This window comes from Zerene cesonia, chromosome 8 (genome assembly GCF_012273895.1).
Source record: "Zerene cesonia ecotype Mississippi chromosome 8, Zerene_cesonia_1.1, whole genome shotgun sequence".
NCBI lineage: Eukaryota > Metazoa > Arthropoda > Insecta > Lepidoptera > Pieridae > Zerene > Zerene cesonia.
The window spans coordinates 4257017-4262713 of NC_052109.1; positions in this window are offsets into that span (position 1 = coordinate 4257017).

A 5697-nucleotide genomic window follows, 5' to 3' on the forward strand; every position below is an offset into this window, starting at 1 on the left:
TTCACTTAATGATATTATATGAAGTTCTGCTTTCCAAAAAAAAAAATTAAAAACATGTAATGAAATTTAGTAGATCATTTTGCCTGGGCACTAAAAATAACCGCACTTAATTGATTGACAAAATAAGTCCATTTGGTTAGGGATAGTTTATCCTAGTTCGGTAATTGATGTCTCTGAGATCGCTCTCACGATCACCCCATTGTTACCACCCTCGCCAGACCCACCCTTTTTAAGCAAACTTTTTTATTTTGGTTTAGTACAAACAGAATGAATAAGTTATGTTTTAATTGTCGCATTATAGCTATTTCGTTATCGGATAAATAAATGTATCTCGGGGGACGATGTTGTAAGGAGATTCAAATGACACGTTCAAAATAAAATATTTTGTAAATGCATGTATAAGCTATGAACAACGTATTTGTTAAAACGTTATTTACATTCCTTTTAACTTACAAAAATTTTATTTCTCCGGTTAAAATATTATCATTTGCAGTTTGTTTAATTTTAAGTCATTAATAGTGCACTAAATCGTGTAAAACAAAATCGCTTTCTCTGTCCCCACGTATGCTTAAATATTTTAAACTACGCAACAGATTTGGATGGGGTTTTTGAATTGATAGAGTGATTCCAGAAGAAGTGTATAATAATAAAAAGTATATCTACTAAACTGTGCAGAGCCGTGGGCAGAACCAATTGTCACTCTTTCAGTAATACTTATTTATACTTCCGTTTTAATTACCTATTGTGTTTAAATAATTAACTCTAATATTATGAACCCACTGCCCACAATTTAAAAAAAATCCCATAAAACCTTTTTGGGAGTATTCATCTTCTATATGTTCTATCTCTTTTATTTATACTGCTGTGATAGAAACTGTTGCTTAGTGGTTTTATATTGTATTATGAGATAGAATTAAAAAAAACAATGTGCAATTTTCGTAAGAGCAATTTTAACCGACTTGAATAAAACGAGGCTTTATGTTCCATTATAAATTTCAAAGATTTCCATTCAATTGAATTATCAAGTTTGATAAAAACATTTTATCCTTATTAAGACCCGAACGATCAATGCAATAATAGTACAGGTTGTAATTTTAACAGATTTAAGTCGGTTCGGTTACCGGGGTGTAGTAAGCGAATAATCAGAAATAATTAAATGCATGTTTTTAATTTCCAAAAATTGTAGAATGCTTTCTTTGTGTAAAGTGGAGATTGTTCGAACCGACGGCATAAATAATATTTATGAATCATAAATATTATTTATGCCGTCGGTTATATATTATTATACATAATATTATACCACGTTAAAAATCCTTACATTTCGTTTATTTCGAAACACACAAGATGTCCACCCATTCGGAATTCATAGACAGTTAATAATTACTAGCTGTGATACCCGCGGTTGAAACCGCGTAAGTCCGTATCCCGTAGGAATATCGGTATAAAAAGTGCCTATGTGTTATTTCAGTTGTCCAGCTATCTACGAAGCAAAATAGTATTATTATTCACCAATAGATGTCAGGAAAAAAAACACGAATTTGACATTTTCTAAAAAAAAATCCTAGCTAGATCGATTTATTGCCCCCGAAACCCCCTATATGCTAAATTTCATGAAAATCGTTGGAGCCGATTCCGAGATTCCAATTATATATATATACAAGAATTGCTCGTTTAAAGGTATAAGATAATTAATCCTCGAATACGCTAGGAATAGCAACAATGGACACCAAATAAAATCAGATTCAAAAAAACTATTTCAGGATGAAATAAAGTAATTTCAAAAAGAATAAAAAGTTAGCTAGGGCGTGTCGCCGTGGAAGGCGGATATTTTGGGCGGGGTCATATCCCAGCCGGATTAAATATTCATCTCTTTGAATAAATAACCGTTCGTCCCTAGGAAGAGGAATTGCAGGAAATGTGTACATAAGAATATGTACATACAATAAAATTAAGCGAAAGTTTCTAGCACTCATAAAAACAGCAAGCTTAGTAAGTACCAACGCCTTCATCTCTATCATATCTCATCATCATATTATCTATTTCACTTAAATTATTTATTAACCTTTACCGTTTTATTTTATAAAAATCTTAACAATATTATAGTTTTATTCATTCGTTGCGTATTTTAGGCCTATCAATAATATTTTTATACGAATAAATCCACTTATTAATTTACTTATGAACACTTTTGACGCCAGCGTAATATTCAATCGCACTAAATACCTTAATTTGTATGCAGGAAAGGGATACGATTTATAAATAAGTAATTGGATGAATCATATAAACGTAATTATACTCATATACCGATCATTACGTTTATTGGAAGGTGTTATAACACCTATAACGATCGCCGGAATAGGAATAATTAATATGGTTCGAAGGGCGTGAAAATGTGCTCTATAGTATTCAGGTATAGGTTGTTTAATAATTCGAAATTAATATATCAGACTATTATTTCCTTGTCCTTCAAAAAGATTTAGACTTTCCTTGTTTTGATATTAATCGTATATAGTAATAGTTTATTTCCAACAATCATGAATATATAAAACTTGAAATTTAATTAATGTTGTCATATTCGATACAATAATAAATGTTTGGAGAAAAAAATATACATAAAATTAATCTAGTTTTACCACGCAATTGTTGCAACGAGATTATGGAGAAACATTTAATTGATGTTTCTTATCCGTATTAATTAATCTATACTAATATTATATAAAGCTTAAGAGTTTGATTGTAAGCTTGTTTGTTTGAACGCACTAATCACTAAGCACATCAGGAACTACTGGTCCGATTTGAAAAAATCTTTCAGAATTAGATAGCCCATATATTGAGGAAGGCTATATATGTACATATAGACTATATATGTACCACAAGCGAAAGGGGGGGACAGCTAGTAAAGTAAACAATTTAAGTTATTAAAAAACGCATTGCTCAATAATTGTATTTTTAATCGTACGGTGATGATAACGATGGACGCGGTAGAAAAAACATAGAACACTTTACGCAAAAATGTCAAATAAGATATAGCAAATAAATTTCTCTAATCTAACCCACCCAGACTTTGGCTAAGAGACGCGGGTTCGAATCCCACCTAGTGAACAATTTCTATCTAATCTTTTAAAATTTCTCTTCTACCACCCTTTTCAAATAACTCTTAGAGGACATCCCTATACTTAGCTTACATCTGGCTGTGTCTGTAATTTAACGCTCGTCGTATGTTATCTTATAGTTCACAAATTGATTCAGTTTCATGAACTTTGTGAAGAACCACAAGTCGCTTCTCAAGTAAACGATATAGCACAGAAGTTTAACGCAGACGAAGCGTTCCTACGTTAAGTTTCTAAACGTATACCATATATTTCTATATTTCTATATATGTATTTAAAGAAAATATGGTATTACATGAAATACAGCTAATTTGTTTAAATGCTATGTTAATTTTCAATGTTTAGTGGACAGTTTTACAGCGTCTGTAGGCTTTCTCTTTAGCTTGCGTGTCAAATAACATGATAAAATATGAAAATATACGTAAAAAAGTGACCAATAGACTTTCAAGAACCTATCAACAAGTTGTGTAATATATAAATCGAACAATAAATACAGATGTTTTATTTACACATTACTAATAAATATTTATGATTTTAATCGCAAACTTTATGTGTAAAAATATTTCGTCTATAATTTTGATGTCCTTGGCTTAATTTATTACCATCAGATTAGATGTCATTCACACTTTAAGAGTTCGAATTAAGGAAAGCCTAAATCATAAAAGCTTTAATATTTTAAGAGATATTCCTATTAATATTTTGATTTATTTATTGTTATTGCTGGAAAATCACGTTTAAATCACGGTTCGTATGCTAGCAAGTATATAAGTTATTTATTATCCATTTTATATACGTAGATTGAAAAAAAAAGAAATACAAAATCATGGTTCCGTTCTCGTGTCAAATATAAAATCATTCATAGCGCGGAATAATTTAACCGGGTACTAGATTAATCAAGACTTAAGTCAACGTTTATGATGTAGTAAAAAAAAATCAATATCAAAACAAAATAATTAATTGGCAAGTCATTTTAATAGCATTTTTTATTAGATGGTAACTATGTTTTTATGGTGACTGATGACTGTTTTTTTTTTTTTGAGTTTTTGTTAAAGGAGAACCATATAGTAAGTTACTATTATTTGACATTTTTAATTAATCAGAGATTGTATCGAATGAAACAATAAAATGAAATTACATTAAAATTAGTACGTAATTTGAAAAGGGTTACTACGTGGACAACGCAGGTGCGTGAGGGTGTTACTATGGCGAAAAAACTAATGTGACTCACCTCTTCCTGGTCCTCTGCTGACTCAGCCGGCACCCCTTGGAAATCACCAAAAAATTCGAAACTTTTTAATATGGAATTCGATATTTGAAAATCGAATTTCAGGTAATGTTCGCTGTTTAAAGTTTGTATGAAGTTTGTTTAAGATTCGTATTGGATAATGGTTAGGGGTGCGCGACGTCCGCTCTGGGGAGCGATCGGGACAGGACTGTGGAGTGGTTGCAGGGTGCGCACCTCGGCGCGTGCGGTTGGCACGGGCTGTTTCAACCCTCATACAGGGTGTTCCGTGATTGCTTTATTATTAATACGCTTTATGCACTACTCACTAAACAGCTGATGCAGGTACATCGGTGTAATTCATTGATATAGTAGAAAGAATTGAAGCAAGATATTTTTTATGTAAGAGCTTTAAATAAAATGTTTTTCTTTTTAGCTACACTGGTACACAGGTAGGTAGATGACTGCAGATTTTTTTACTTATTTCTAGATAATACTGGAATGTAAAAAAAACTACACAGTTAACATGAGCACAAATTCGTTAAAGGTACACAGAGCCCACGTTTATAAATTATGTGTTTATTTTTTTCTGAACTTTGAATATCTTCAGTTAAGTTATAAGTAAAAAGATCACCATTGATGAACTCCTATTATTCAAGTAGAAACTAACCTTAACATTCCTAGAATAGAAAACATTCTTATTTATTATAAAACATCCTGTATGCGTTAGTAAAGTGTAGCGTCGTACGTGCTATAGACCCCCATGCTAAATGTTTACAAAGTTTTTTAACCCGTGCTTGCAAGATAAAGCCCGCATCTTACATCACTTGTCACTTGTTAGTTCACTGCCATTCACTATTCTTATCATACTCTATGTTATGTATGATGTAGTTTTTATCATGAACTTGCCAAAATTCAAGGTGAATTTCATATATCACGCTATATTTTATCATGTCTGTATTATTCATCCTATAAAACAGCTTTAATAAAATGCAATTAAAACGCTGATTTAGTTGTGCGTCTATTTTAAATTGTCAGAAACAAACCTTTGTACATTCGGGATGACAGAGATCAAACACAAAATATAAGATACAGAGACATCTTTGGTTGGGCGGATCCGCCCGCCCCGGCGCCGCCCAACCGACGCCCCGCCCAAATACCGCCCAAACACTGAAAATAATTGAATGTAATTGAATCATCATTCAATTAATAAAGCCGTGCGCTGTAATTACGGCGTTTGTGTTCCTCGGATTTCGATGTTCTATGAACTTAGTCTACTTAAGTAAAACTTAACAGCAACGTCATCAAGTGTTTATAACTTAAAGGAATTAATTGAAACTTGTACATATTTTCAACTGACGTCCC